We start from the raw sequence: 17,330 nt of genomic DNA, 5'->3' as shown, positions 1-17,330 counted from the left end.
GTATTAAATTCAAATATTTTGCAAAGCTTCTTTCAATTTCTATAACCATCCACAATGGGTATCTTTCCATTAATTTGAGGGGGGGGAGAAAATAAATATGAAATAAAGAATGTATAAACAATCTTTCTATTCAAATAGAAAAATATGTCAATTATTTCTTCCCCTTAATGAGTGGAGGACTATGAGTGAAATGTAAGAACAAATAAGATGTATGGAGCCTTTGAAGAAAATAACTGATAGGCAGAAAATATTAGAATAGACTAAATATTACGTAGGATCCAAACTAATAATATGTATAATTTTTACCATTTGAATGTCCTTGCATTACCTTATGTTCCAGACACATCAGTACACTTTTCTTAGAATTGTACAACCTAATTTTTGCTCGTAGGCTTTCATCTTCAAATCCTTGGTGACCCATGTTATTGAATATTCATGCCTTTTTCAACCATCTCAACAATTCTTACTTTGTGGTTCTTTGGCCAATTATTTCTTTTGTAAGCAAAATTATACAACGAATCATGCTGCATTGTTAAAATAAAGGTGTTCTCTCATATTTGTAGATTTGAACTTTATTTCCTGCAATCATTGTCTGTCCTCAGAAAAGGGAATCCCTCTGTAAAGAAATGTATATACTCTCCTTAAGCAATAGGAAGAATTTTCACTATCTCTCCAATAAAATCCCACCCAAACAGATTGTTCTAACCATAGAAACATACCTTCTAAATTTTTGGCCATTTTCACAGAGATAAATCAAAAAGCAACTGGTTTCTAGAGTATGTTGTAAAACGAATATCACTGTTATTTGTTAAAAGGCTAGCAGAGCAAGAAATAAGATACCAAATAAAGTGTGAAAATCGTTTTGATATCCCATTTAACTGTTTCTGTTACGTTTACCCAAAAACGATCTTTTTGAAACCATAAAATATTTAAGGTAGCAATTTTGAAATGGTAACATTTTGAAGCTGTGTAAAAAATAACAGATAACACTTCATTTCCTCAATAGACTTCAATTATATCTCCATAAGAAAATTAAAGGGTTTCAGTTTGGAGTTTTCTGATTTCTGTCTTTGTGTTCCGTTCAGATCAATCTGTGCTTTCTTTGAGTTCTACAAACATCTTCCATATTTCTATTTTAAGTTCCTTATTCGAGAGGTTAATCAGATGGTTGGCATTTTTTAGGTCATCCAAGCTATCATCTTCATTCTCTGTGCATGGTGTTTGCCTACAAATTGTCCCCCATTGTCATGCTAGTAGTGTGGTTTTTCCTGCATGTTGTGGTGGGGTTTATTGGTTAGAAAGAGTGTGCAGCAGTGAAGCAAAGCTGGGGCCTCTAGGTGGCAGTTTTTGGGGTTTTGCTCCCCAGGGCTCTGAGGAGAGTCAAGAATTCAGGAAAGACAGAGAAGACAGGACAGGGCTCCATTCAGGTCCTCAGTTTCCTCAGAAGAAGCAGCGCAGGGCGGAGACTCCACAGGTAGAGCACTCCACCTGGCAGCCCCCACAGCCAGCCATTTCTTACTCACTCACTAGCTCCCTGGGCAGCTTCAGGATACATTTTTTTGGGGGTTTTGCTTCCCAGGGCTCTGAGGATAGCTTCAAGAATTCAGGAAAGACAGAGAAGCACAGGACAGGGCTCCCTTCAGGTCCTCAGTTTCCACAGAAGAGGCAAAGCAGGGCAGAGACTCCGCAGGTAGAGCAATCAGCAGTCCACCTAGCAGATCTGAAAAACACGGTAGCTCAACTGAAAACCTCAGTGGATGGCCTCGACAGCAGGGTAACAGCAGCTGAGGGCAGAATTAGAGTACTGGATGATGAAATGCAGAAAAACAAACCACAGCAGAAGAAACTTGAAAAGAAACTTAGGACGAACAATCAGGCAATGAAAAAAGTACTCAAGGAATGCGAACAGATGAAAATAGAAGTTGATAAATCCAACAGAAAAAACATAAGAATCATCAGAGTCCCAGAGACCCAGGTAGGAGATCTCCAAGAAGAATCAACTGACAAAGACATCATCAAAGAGATACTCCCAGAGTTAATCACTACATGCAATCAAATCCTGCATGCACAAGAGTACCAGCTAAAAGAGACCCAAAGAAAAACATCCCAAGACACATCCACATTACAATGATAAATCTCACAGGTAGAGATAGAATACTGAAAGCAACAAGATCAAAAAGGGAAATTACATTCCAAGGAGCATCCCTAAGACTTACAGCAGACATGTCACAAGAAACTCTCAAGGCCAGAAGACAGTGGTGGGATATTGTGACAAGACTGAATGAAATGAATGCCTCACCGAGAATACTGCACCCAGATCAATTCACATTCAGCTTTGAAGGAAGGATACATAGCTTCATAGATAAACAGCAGCTTAGAAACTTCACAGAAGAAAACCAGCATTAAAGGAAAACCTGACAGGTCTAATTTAAGACAAGAGAGATTAACAAACACAGCAAACTTATCTACAAAGATGACATTAAATCCTATGACAATCATCTCTCTCAATGTCAATGGACTAAATTCACCAATTAAAAAGACACAGAGTGGAAAAATGGGTCAAAAAGATGAATCCAACCTTCTGCTGCCTACAAGAAACACACCTGAATAGTCAAAACAAACATAGACTGAAAATCAAAGGCTGGAGGAAATTCATCCAAGCAAACAAAACCCTCAAAAAAGCTGGAGTGACCATATTAATATCTGATGACACCAACTTTATACTCAGAAAAGTGGTAAGAGACAAAGATGGACACTATGTACTAATCAAGGGATATGTGCAAGAGGAAGACATCAGCCTATTAAACATATATGCACCCAATAAAAGACCAACAAATTATCTAATACAGTTATTGACAACACTGAAAGAAGAGATCAATAACAACACAATAATTGTGGGAGACCTCAACACAGCCCTATCAACACTTGATAGGTCAACCAGCCTGAAGCCAAACAAAAACATACTAGCCCTGAAAAGAGAAATGGACGAAAGAGGACTAGTAGATATATATAGGACACTCCATCCCAAAAAACCTGGATACACATTCTTCTCCAATGTACATGGGTCATTCTCCAGGATAGACTACATGGTGACACATAAAAAATACCTCCATAAAATTAAGAGCATAGAAATCTTGCAGGCTATATTTACTGATCACAAGGCTCTGAAATTAGATGTGAACTACAAAGGCACACAAAACAAAAACTTTAACAATTGAAAATTAAACACCCTGCTACTGAACAACCAGTGGGTCTGAGATGAAATCAAAGAGGAAATCAAAATTTCCTGAAAAAAAAATGACAATGAAGACACAAATTGCCAGAATCTATGGGCCACAGCAAAAGTGGTCTTGAGAGGAAAATTTATAGTATTACAAGCACACATCAGGAAGGAAGAAGGGACATACTGGAATAACTTAATGATGCAGCTCAAAAAATTAGAAAATGACCAACAAAATGGACCAAAAATAGGGAGAGAGAAGAAATAACAAAGCTGAAAGCAGAAATCAATGAAGTGGAAAACAAAAAAACAATCCTAAAGATCAAAGAAAGCAGAAGTTGGTTCTTTGAAAAAATAAATAAGATTGATAGACAATTGGCAAAACTCACAAAGAGAGAGAGAAACCTGATAAACCGTATTAGAAATGAAAAGGGGGAGATCACGATAGATATTGCAGAGATCCAAAGGTTAATCAAAGACTACTTTGAGAAACTTTATGCTACAAAGCATGATAACCTAGAAGAAATTAAAAAATTTTGGACACTTATAACCTTCCACAATTAAGTAAGGAGAATGTAGCATATCTAACACCCCCATCACTACTGAGGAAATTGAAACTGTAATCAAACATCTGCCCAAAAAGAAAATCCCAGGCCCAGAAGGATTTCCTAATGAATTCTTTCAAATCTTTCAAGAGGAGCTACTACCAATGCTAGGCAGGCTCTTCCATGAATTGAAAAAATGGGAAAACTTCCAAACAGCTTTTATGAAGCCAACATCACTTTGATAACAAAATCTAGCAGAGATACTGCCAAAAAAGAAAATTACAGACCAATATCCCTGATGAATGCAGATGCAAAGATCTTCAACAAAATCCTGGCAAATAGGATCCAATGCATCATCAAGAAGGTCATACATTACGACGAAGTAGATTTTATCCCAGGAATGCAAGAATGGTTTAACATCCGTAAATCTATTAACATCATACACAACATCAACAACAAGAAAAATAAAAATCACATGATCATATCAATAGATGCAGAGAAAGCATTTGATAAGGTCCAACACCCATTCTTGATCAAAACTCTCAGCAAAATGGGAATGGAAGGAACCTTTCTCAATCTAGTTGAAGCCATCTACCACAAGCCAATGGCAAATATTATCCTCAATGGAAAAAAACTAAAAGCCTTTCCTCTAAATTCTGGTACAAGACAAGGCTGTCTGCTCTTACCACTCCTCTTCAACATAGTATTGGAAGAGCTTACTATAGCGTTCAGGCAAGAAAAAGATATCAAATGAATCCATATAGAAAAGGAAGAAATCAAGCTCTCATTGTTTGCAGATGACATGATACTCTACTTAGAAAACCCCAAAGACTCTACCAAATAGCTTCTAGAAACAATAGACTCATATAGCAAGGTGGCAGGCTACAAAACTAACATACAGAAATCAATGGCCTTTATATACACCAATTATGATAAGGAAGAGATGGACGTCAAGAAGGCAATCCCATTTACATTAGTGCCACACTAACTCAAATACCTTGGTGTCAACTTGACAAAAGATGTGAAGTGCCTATACAAAGAAAACTATAAAGCCCTGCTCTAAGACATAAGAGAGGACATGCAGAAATGGAAACACATACCCTGTTCTTAAATTGGCAGGATTAACATCATTAAAATGGCAATACTCCCCAAAGCATTATACAGATTTAATGTGACCCCCTTAAAAATACCCATGATATTTTTCAAAGAAGTGGATGAAGCACTTATGAAATTCATTTGGAACAATAAACACACTTAAATAGCTAAAGCACTCCTAGGGAAAATGAAAATGGGAGGCATTACTTTCCCCAACTTTAAACTGTACTAAAAAGCAATAGTCATCAAAACAGCATGGTATTGGAATAAAGACAGACCCTCAGTTAAGTGGAATAGGCTTGAGTTCTTAGACAATGTTCCCCAGACATAAAATCACCTAATTTTTGACAAAGGAGCAAGAAATCCTAAGTGGAGCAGGCAAAACCTCTTCAACAAGTGGTGTTGGCAGAACTAGTTAGCCACTTACAAAAAAGCGAACATAGATCCCCAGTTAACATCATGTACGAAGGTAAAATCCAAATAGATTAAAGACCTTGATATCAGACCTGATACCATAAGGTATATAGAACAACACGTCAGTAAAACACTCCATGACATTGAGACTAAAGGCATTTTCAAGGAGGAAACTGCACTTTCCAAACAAGTAGAAGCAGAAATAAACAGATGGTAATACATTAAGCTGAGGAGCTTCTGCACCTCAAAAGTAGTAGTGCCCAGGATACAAGAGTCACCCACTGAGTGGGAAAAACTATTCACCTAACACCCATCAGATAAAAAGATAATATCCAAAATATACAGGGCACTGACAGAACTTTACAATCTCATCAAAAAATGGGGAAAAGAAATGAATAGACACTTTGATAAAAAAAAAGAAATACAAATGGCCAAAAGGCACAAGAAAAAAATGCTCCTCATCACTGATCATCAGGGAGATGCATATCAAAACAACAATGAGATACCATCTCACACCACAGAGATTGGCATACATCACAAAGAATGAAAACAATCAGTGCTGGCAGGGATGTGGAGAGAAAGGAACTCTTATCCGCTGCTGGTGGGAATGCCGTCTAGTCCAACCTCTATGCAAAGCGATATGGAGATTCCTCCAAAATCTGAAAATTGAGCTCAGCTTTTCCACTATTCCACTCCTAGGGATATACCCTAAGAACACAAGAATACAATACAAAAACCCTTTCCTCAATTTTTTTATTTATTTATTGCAGCACTATTCACAATAGCCAGGCTCTGGAAACAACTAAGATTCCCTTCACCAGATGAATGGCTAAAGAAACTGTGATACATATACACAATGGAATATTATGCAGCTGTCAGGAGAGATGAAGTCATGAAATTTTCCTAGACATGGATGTACATGGAATCTATCATGCTAAGTGAAAGAGGAAGAGAGAGAGACTCAGAATAATCTCAATCATCCATGGATTTTAAGAAAAATAAAATTCATTTTTGCAACAATCCTCAGAGAGAATGAGAGGAGGGCTGGAACTTCCAGCTCACTTCATGAAGCTCACCATGAAGAGTGGTGAGTGCAATTATAGAAATAACTACACAGAGAACTACCATAATCATGTGAATGAATGAGGGAACTGGAAAGCCTGTCTGGATTACAGGTGGGAGTGTGGTGGGATGGAGGAAGATTTGGGATATTGGTGGTGGGAATCTTGCACAGGTGAAGGGGGGTATTCTTTACATGACTGAAACCTAATCACAATTATATTTGTAATCAAGATATTTAAATAAAGAGAAAAAAGTTAAAAAAAGATTATACATGTAAAAGAAGAAAATTAAAGGGTTTATTTTAGGAATGTTGCTAATGTTTGTGGTAAGATTATGATTTAATTTGGATTACATACTATAAGATTTTAACAAGACTGTAGTTTGCTTTTAGTAAGAAATATGCTCATGTAAAAAATCTGTAATTTTCTTTTCGCTAAAATATTGAGTCCACTTCATTAAATTACATCTCATATGGCAGTTTTAACTTGTATATTAAAGTATAGATCAAGGGAAACCTTTTTGATAATTGGTGCTGACTAAACTGGCTAGCCACTTGCAAAAAATAAACTCAGACTCCCATCTAACACCATGCACAAAGATCAAATCCAAATGGTTTAAACACTTTGATATCAGACCTGAAACCATAAGGTATTTAGAATTACATGTAGGTAAAACAGTACATGATATTTAGACTAAAGGCATCTATGAAGAAACAGCACTCTACAAACAATTGGAAACAAAGATAGACAAATGAGACTATATTAAGTTAAGAAGCTTCTGCACCTCAAAAGAAATAGTACCTAAAATTCAAAAGCCACCGAGAGAATGGGAGAAACTATTCATCCAATACCTATCAGACAAGGGTCTAATATTAAAAATAAACAAAATGCTGACAGAACTTAATTAATAAAAAACATAGAACCTCATCCAAAAATGGGGAGAAGAAATGAACAGACATTTCTTCAAAGAATAAATACAAATGGCCAAAAGACACATGCAAAAATGCTCCACATCACTAATCATCAGGGAGATGCAAATCAAAATGAGTATGAGGATTCATCTCATTCCACAGAGACTGGCACACATCACAAAGAACAAGAACAATCAGTGCAGACAGGGATGTGGAGAGAAAGGAATTCTTATTCACTGCTGGTGGGAATGCCGTCGAGTCCAGCCTTTATAAAAACATATGGAGATTCCTCAAAAAACTGGAAATTGAGCTCCCATTTGTTCCAGTTATTCCACTACTAGGGTTATACCCTAGAAACACAAATGTACAATACAAAAAAAAATCTTCTTCATACCTATATTCATTGTAGTGCTATTCAAAATAGCAAGTGACTCTGGAAACAACCAAAATGTCCTTCAACAGGTGAATGGCTAAAGAAACTGTGGTACTTATATATAATGGAATATTATGCAGCCATCAGGAAAGATGAAGTCATGAAATTTTCCTATACAAAGGTGTACATGAAATCTATTATGCTAAATGAAATTAGTCAGAGGTAGAGAGATAGATACAAAATAGTCTCACTCATCTATGGGTTTTAAGAAAAATTAAGGACATTACTGAAATAAGATTCAGAGACAATATAGTTAAGGTCTGGAAGGGCCTAAAGGACTGGCTCACACTTTGAAGCTCACGACAAAGAATGGTGAACACTGTTATGGAAATAACTACACTAATAGTAACATGACAATGTTAAAAAATGTGAGAAGTAGAATGCCTGTCCGGAATACAGACAGGGGCAGAGGAGGAGGGGGGCATTGGTGGTGGGAATGTTTCACTGATGATGTTTTACTGTTTATGACTGAAACTCAACTATGAACATACTTGTAATCATGGTGCTTAAAGATTTATATAAAATAAATCATGTGTGAATTTTTAATATGTCATTAATGTTCCAATACTGTGTAATACCAAGACTAGTTCTAAAATTGATATCTACTGATGGTCCTGTTTGCCAATGCTTGTTTACCCATTGTATAACATTTATGACTAATAAAAGTAATCAAGATTTTGTGTAAAGGACCACAGAGTTATGTAAATTTTAGTCGACTGCTCTATCTCTCTCACATACTCTCTCTCACTCTTTCTTACTAAACCACTCTCTGTCTCTCTCTCTCTCTCCGTTTTAGAATGCTGAAATTTTTATCAAAAATAGAAGAAAGTAGTGTGGGGAAGAACAGCATTGTACAAAGTTGGGTTTTATTTTCTTATGGAATTTTTTTCTCAAAATATTTTTATTCTTATACCTTTTTATACCTCTTACAACTCAAGTCATATACTTGCAAACATTTTACTACTTTGCTTGTATTTTTAAAATCATTAAATTTTTTCCCTGTAACTTTCATTTTAGGAAAAGAAGGTCTGGTATCGTCTGGAGAATTTATTACCAAGCAAATTTTCAACCTTAATAAACATGTAGGGACACAGGAAACACTTATTTCCTGTCCAGATTACATGTCTAATTTCAATATCATATGGAAACATTTTAACATGGAAGCAAAAGCAATTATTTTTATTTGCATTTAATTTAAAACACGCATTTTTTTCTACACAAAACCCCCAACTTCATTTATAATGATTATCTTTTAATAATTATTCATTACTGGGACCAGAGCGGTGGCTCAAATGTAGGGCTTTTGCCTTGCATGCAGCTGGCTTAGGACGGATCATGGTACAATCCACTGGTGTCCCAAATGGTCCCCCAAGCCAGAAATTATTTTTGAGCACATAGTTAGGAGTAAACCCTGAGCATCACCAGATGTGACCCAAAAACAAAACAAAAAAAGAAATATCCATTACCTGCTCTATATTATTTTGATGTAAAATTGATTACTTCATTTTCTCCCTTTAGTCTAATAATATTCACATCAAAGTACACATAAGAGGGCATTATCTTTGGTATACATTAATGTTTATAGCTGATGCACTGAAGATTTATAAGAAAATGGTATTTTTTAAAAAATTAAGTTTTTTTAAATCTTATTTTTTATCTAGACACATTAAAATATGAAACTATTCATGATTGGTTTTCAGGCATACAATCTCAAAACCAATCCCGTACCAGTCAGTGTCCATTTCCATACACCAATGCCTTCCTCTCCTCTGCATTTGTTTCCCATTGGCTTCTGAGTTACTCTTGTTAAATCTATGCATATTTATGCTGTAGTTTGAAGTATTGATGGTGAAAGAGTTTCATATATACAATGGAAAGATTTGGATAGTTTTAAGTACTTAAATATCAAATGAGGGGGATCTTTTGAAGTTTTAGAGTAATAGATGATAAAATAAAAAGTATTTATTCTTTAAAAATAATTTATTTTAAAACTGATGCTTTCACATCAAAAAAAGTAAACTTTAATTACTTAATATGATTATTATAAACTTTCAATATTTATTTCAAAATTTATTGTATGCTGAGCATTAATCAATATATAATAATGAGCATAAAACCCTACATCTAGGAATAATTTTTATTTTTTTTGTTGATTTTTGGGGACCATATGGGCTGACCTATGGGGATACTACTGTCTCTGCATTCAGAAATTACTCCAAATAGTTTGATTAGGCCATATGCAATGCCAAGGATAGAAACCCTTATTAGCCATATGCAAGGTAAATGCCCTATCAGTTTATGTTGGCTCTGGTTCCAAATAGGAATATTCTTAAATCATATATTTTTATATATTTGATTGTGTAAATTACTTACTTGCTTATATTTAAATTTTTATACTTTATCATAGTTCAAAATGGCAACTTCTAAAAATGACCTTCTATGCTTTATTTGTGTTATCATAATCACAAAAATACTAAAAATATGATTAATGTCATTTGGTGAGAACTAATTTAAATAGGAAAAGTTTTTATTTTTAAGATCATAATATTTGTAATAAAAAACAACAAATATGAAAAGCTACCTGTTATGTTAAAAAGTTTTTTGAATAGAGTGTTAGAAGGGACCTAATTAGAACATTTTGAAAAATAAAATAAATACTATGAGAATACAATATTTTGTAATTCTGACATAGAAGCTGAATTATTTTTGTTAAGTATTAAATCCCTTATACTATAATTTTCCATTATAATCATATACAAAATATATGCACACAAATATATTTTATAGTAAGGACCATGTTTATTATGTTAGCAAAAAATGTGAAATTTGGAAAATTTTACTCAATTTAAATAATTACTTTCTATTTTACTTTATTCCTGTCTTTTTTTTTTTTTACAAATTTATGATCTCCTATTAAAATTAACTGTTCAGAAATAGTTTTTTTGCCATCTCTATTAGGTTTTCTGGCACAGACTATCTTAATTTGTATTGAAAATGCCTTAAGTGGCTGGAGAAATAGCATGGAGGTAAGGCGTTTGTCTTGCATGCAGAAGGTTGGTGGTTCAAATTCAGGTGTCCCTTATGGTTCCCTGAGATTTCTGAGCATAGAACCAGGAGTAAACCCTGAGCACTTCCAGGTGTGACCCAAAAACCAAAAATAAAACCAAAAAAAAAAAAAAAAACCCAAAAAAAAACAAAAAAAAAAAAACAAAAAAGAAAATGCTTTAAGTTGCTTTACATTTCTGAACAATATTCTCAAAAATATTTTATAGCAGAGTTCACAACTAGTAACTGTTTTTAATGATTAAAAACATATTGCTACTTCTTTAGCAAATTAAAAATTCATGATTTAAATTTGGATTTTAGTATACAAAAATAGCAAACCTTCTTGATTATATCTTTTTAATTGTTTATATGAAACATTTTTCTTAAATTAATCATCATAATCTAAAATAACTTACAATAAGCTTCCAATAATATGGCATGTATGAATTTAGTTTCACACTATTAAATATATGTGCTGGTCTTCACTCCCACCAGAAATGTTCCAAGAACATTGAGCCAAAAATAAATAACATATACAAGTCCTCAACAGTTTTAACTCTATGGTTTGCATATTGAATTATGAAACTTTTATTCCGATTTTATTTTCTATTTTATAACTATTCCCCCTTTGAGGTATAACAATTTCAGCCTAGGAGTATGTAATTCAATTTCCCAAAGATTTATCTCTTCTAAATAACCTGAGAAAAATTGGTTAAAGTTTACTCACATTTTGTGCACTTATGAGTTCAGATTGCTATTTCAAGGTAAAAAGTGGGAACCAGTACAAACTATTCTGGTGATCACTAGTGAGGCTCTAAAACCCACAAATCAACAACGCAGAAAAAATAGATAAATGACTCAGAAACAATTTTGACAAAGGCAGAATTTCAACTTCTGGTATTCAACTATTTCTATTTCTGAGGATCCAGACCACCACACTGCAGAAAGGGAAGCATCATTACCTTTAATTTACAGGAATGTAGCTGTCTGCTTCCAACCATTGTAGACAAAGTTGAAGACCCATTTCCAACTTAGTCAGGTAGAACCACCCTGTCCAGGGTATGGTTTTTCTGTTTATGTTTGACTGAAATGTTATGGCATTGCTAAAGGGCTTTCTCCTATGAATCTGTTTTTTAGCTAGGATAAAAAAAGTACTTTAGTTATATTTTGTTGTGTTTGCTTCCACTTACTTCCTTTAGTGGGTCTTGGATATATGGGACAAGAACATACAAGGAAGTCAGCTAACTACTTATTAAAGAAAAATAAACTTTAAAGGAATGAGTCAACTGCATTTTGGTACTGTATTTTTGATCCCATTACAACATATATTGACCTTTATCATAAACTCAGTCTGACTTTTGTTTGCAGCACATATAACTTTCTTCTACATTCATTTACTCCCAGAATAAACTCAAGTAATTGCAAGTGCTTCTGACTTGTGTCCTCTCAATCACCATGCAGCAGAGGGGTTTTGTTTTTGTGGTGATGGTGATCTTTTTTGTTTTGTAATTTTTAACATCCCCTATATTTCTTCCACTAGTTAAACCTGTGAAATCTTGCAAAAATAAATTCCCATTTGTGCGTTGAATTCTCATACTATATATTATACATTATCCCAAATATATTTTATAGAAATTGGGAATAATCTCTACTCCTCTAGATTTTACCTGTACAAAGCATAGAGTGAATCATCATAATAAAAACATCTATAAAGTGTTTTACTTTAAAATAATTATAAAGTGTAATACTTATAACCCTATAGATGATTTTTGGTACATCATTTATGCTAAAGTTGAAAATATGCCTCAAAATTGTTTTACACCAGAAATTGGAAAATATGAGGAAACAATGCCACTGTAGACATTATTAACTTAAGGTTAAGTTTAGTTTTGGATGAAGTTGAAATAATATGATTGTTACTTTACTGAAAATATACGTAAATTTTAATAGCTTTAATTAATGCAATTTGTGTAGTTAGCTTCTGCCCTTTTACAAAATAACTGAGTAATATGCTCATAAATTAACTAAAAGAAAGATGTGATTCAGAAACAGAATAAGTTTTATATGTTATTGGTTTATCCTTAATTCTTTCTTTGATTAGGAACATGTATGTTTTTTGATGAGCTATGCATGTAATTTATAAGGTTTTATTCCAGTGGACTTTTATACTTATTTCTTTATTTGAAATTACAATAAAATCTACTTAATCTCTTATTATAACATGATCTCATATGATTTATATTGGAGGAGATAAAAAGCAAAGTATATGATGAAATATGGCACAAGATTTTGTGAGTTCCACCAATTATACTCATAGATAGTTAATAAATATCAAGTGCTATATATCAGTTTGTAGATGATTTCATGCCTATTTCTACAATATCACATTCATAACTCTATGCATTCAACTTTAATAGCATGTATTCTTAAGTAAGTTCAACAGTTTTTAGTGATTCAAATACTGATAGCTATGTTCTTCTCCTGCCAATTCTGTCCTGGCTGAGGAATTGATATTAGAGAGAGCTACATTTGAAAATCAACTATTGGATAAAATTCAGGGAGAAAGCTAAGTTGGAAGTTTGGTGTGAAAGCTTTACTAGATATGATATCTAAATAAAGGAAAACAGTTATTTCTAAAGGATAGGGTGAAGTATGTTGTTTGCTTTGGAATGATAAACAGACAAAACCAGAAAAATTTGAAGAGTTAACAGACCCCAACAGCAACACAGAAAGCATCAAATAAATGCACCAGCCAGATCTGTAGACTCACTCTTCTCTCAAATGCGACTCAAACCAAGCTGTGAAAAATCATGGGTACACTGGCTGGCTAAAAGCTGGCAATCTTGGGAAGAAAGGTCTGACCAAGCCCAGTCCTGCAGATGCATTGTTGCCTGTTACATCATCACTCAAAATCACTGCTTTGCTTGTGGCCCTGTTTCAATATTTCTTTAAGATTTTTGCAGAGACACCAATCTGATCAAACTCCACATATGCCAATATTTGGGCTGATATCACCATGAATTTTTTTGAAGCAAACATGGGCACTCTCTTTCCCCAACTTCCTGTATTCGTCCATTGGCAGCTGAGACACAACCAAAACCCACAGTGTCAGTAATAGTGCTTTGAATTTCTGAAAAAATTCATTTTTTGATTCTGACATTACCATAGGAACACATGGATTCACATAGATGCCAAAGTATAGCTGAGTTCACTTAATGACTAGATACAAATGCAGTGACAGAATGGTCAAAAAGCAGCAAGATCTTACTAAACCTTCTGTCAACACCTTAATAACCTCATTGCAGATACAATAATTTTCAGAAATTTCCTGTCATTGTATTTTTATTATCTTTTTTGCATTCTTTTTATTTTTTAATATTTTGTTTTTGTCCTTTATTAACTTTTCTCTCACTTATCTGGAAACAAATGTATTGCCAACAACTATGTGAACTGAGTGATGCATGTTCTTTAAATAAATTTAATTAATTATTTAAAAAAAAAAGACCAGAGACCAGAGCAGTGGTGCAATGATAGGGCATTTGCCTTGCACTCAGCCGACCTAGGAAGGACCAAGTTTCGATCAATAGTGTCAATGTAGTCCCCTAAGCCAGGAGCAATTTCTTATGGCCGGAAGTAACACTGGGTATGCCCTCCCGAAAAAAAAATACCTTAAGTAAATGAAATAAATATAAATAATTACTCTGTCCTGAATGTAGAACTATGCTGATTTCCCAGCCACTGCATGGGAAATCTGTTTTCCTTTCTTCTCTACTTTCCAATAGACATTTATACCTTCTAAAAAAAATGGGACATTTACACTATCTCGATATAACTCATGAGTCTATTTATGAATGAGAGTTTATATTGCGTGGATACTTTATGGATGCTCCACTATTATCTGACTGGAAATATGAGTTAAATCATAATATCTGTTCCAATTAAGTCTGGAACATAAATTTAAAAATATTTCTCATTTCACAATAAAAACTGCTACCTTTAGAGTATCAAAACTGATCATGATTCAAGAGAATTTTTTTCTAATGCTTGAATACTCATTTCTTATGCTGAATTTGTTTCAAACAAATCAAGAAATTAAGGCCCAGGCACTCGAGAACACTCAAGCAGTTTCCAAGGATTATGTCAATAATAAAACAACACATTTATTTTTTACTAAAAGAAGCTTGGCTAGATTTATGTGCACATAAAGAGATGGTGCTACATTACCCAAAGCTTTGCCTTGGTCCCTGTGGTATTGCTTTTAAGACAAGTAGTGATTAAAACACACACAGAGATACCCCCCTCTATAAAAACAAATAAATATAACAAAGAACAAACAACTAAAATGTCAAATCACCAAAGTTCTTGGAGGTGGGTAGGGGCATTTAAATACAATGCTTTCTAATGAAGTAATACTGGGGCAAAGTTTGAAGAAACACTTAAATACTCAAAAACTTGTAATGTTCATACAGATACTGAAGTTTCTGGAAGTTTTCTCTTAAATTACATTTGATTTCCCAATTGGTTCCAAAGCATTGTATATAGAAAATAAGAAAAACAGGAGTCCAAAAGACTCCCACTAGTACAGATAGAAACCATACAGGAGATTGTGACTATCTACACAGTTGTTTATTTTAATTTTTATTTAATCACATGTAATTACAAAGTTAATCCTGATTGGATTTCAGTCATATATTGTTTCAACAATGATCTGTTCAACAGTGTGCACTTTCCTCCACCACCCTCTTCCCCTAATTGCTTCCCACCCTTCACTCTGCCTCTATTAGGGACGCATACATATACATTTCTGCAGGTTGTTTACAGTAATGCTGATGATAAGTTTTAAGCAAACTACTTTACCATTTTTGAGCACCCCATTCTCTCTGTTGAATAGTCCCATCTCTCATAATAGTTATTATCAAGGAATATAGAGTTTCAGAAGTATTTTATATATTTTTAGGACCATGGGGAGAGATTCCAAGAAGTGGAATTTTTGGGTCAAATAAAAGCTAGATTATTTAAATTCTTAGATTTTTTTAAAAATATCTATATGATTTTTCAAATAGGCTAGATAGTTGACATTCCACTAGCAATTTTATTTGCATCTAGATCTCTTTCATATGTACAGTTTTGTTGTTATGAGATAATTCACATTTTTATTGGCTTTTATTTTGATAATTAGAGGTGCAAAGTTTTTACTTATGTGCTTTTCAGCTATTTGTATTTATTGGAGGAAGCTCATTTCTCCCAAATTTTTGAAAGTATTAAGTGTTATTTTCTTCTAAATTTCTAGAAATGCCTATTATTTATAATCATTCATATTATCCACTTATCAAATACTTAGAGGGTGAATAGTTTATCAAAATCCATGCCTTCTTCATACACTGGTCATTGTTTTAATTGAAGAAGCTACATAATTTAATGTAGTGCTATTATTTTTTTAATCTTTGCTTTCATTTTCTTAGTTAGTAGTGTTACTTTTTTAAGATATATTTTGTACCAATGTCATGGAAAGGTCTCCCTGCATTTTCTTACATTTATCTAGTGGATTCAAAGTCTTTAGTCTTTTTCATTTTACTTTTTGCATAGAATAATTAAAACCATCTTTAAAAGAAAGTAGAAGGATCTAGAAACATTGTGTCTCACATCACCAAACACAACAAAAATCTATAGAAAAATAGAACAAAACTATGAAAGTCAATGAAGTAAGCACACCAACTTCCAAACTCTAGATGAGATAAATTATATCAACATATTCTTCTCAGACTATGAAACATTAAAAAAAAGAAGCTAAAAACAAATAGAAATATAAAATAAACTTAAAACCTGGAAATTAAGTAGTTCATTACTAAATAATTTAGGTGATAAGAGAGGGAATTAAAAATTCCTTGAAACAAATTAGAATTAAAAAACAGATACCAGAACTGATGGAATAGTGCAAAATCAGAGTTAAGAGGAAAGTTCATGACTATGCAAGCAATTATCAGGAAGAAAGAAAGATTATACATAAAATAGTTGGCTGTAAACTTCAGATTTTAAAATTACCAAAGAAAATGTCCGAAGGAGGCAGGAAGAAGGAAATAATAACTAATGAACTCTTATTCAAAGGAAAGAATGCAAAAGATCAAAGAAACTAAAAGGAAGTTCTATGAAAAATTAAAGATGAATAAATACTTTGAAAGAGTCACAAAAATAAGAATGAGAGAGAGAGAATCTGAATACGTTGAATCAGAATATAAAAGAAGGGTGTATGTATTTACAACAGATACCACGGAAATTCAAAGGACTATTAGACATTACTTATGACATGAAATTAGAGATCCTCTCAGAAATGGATAAATTCATGGACTCATAAATCTACAATTCTGAACCAACAAGCCAAGTATGGCCTAAACTAAAAGAAAAATGAAAAAATAAATAATTTTCACTGAGAATTATGAAAATTCAAATCAATATAGTAAAATGAGATATCACCTTTAACCTCACAACGTTATACTGGCACATATCATATGAAATACATAATACAGATGTAAATGGAGACAAAATACCCTATTCAATGCTTGAAGGGATGTTTCATATTTCAACCATTTTTTAATCAACATGAATATT

Source organism: Suncus etruscus, chromosome 16, assembly GCF_024139225.1.
Source record: "Suncus etruscus isolate mSunEtr1 chromosome 16, mSunEtr1.pri.cur, whole genome shotgun sequence".
Lineage (NCBI taxonomy): Eukaryota > Metazoa > Chordata > Mammalia > Eulipotyphla > Soricidae > Suncus > Suncus etruscus.
This window is presented reverse-complemented; position numbering follows the sequence as displayed.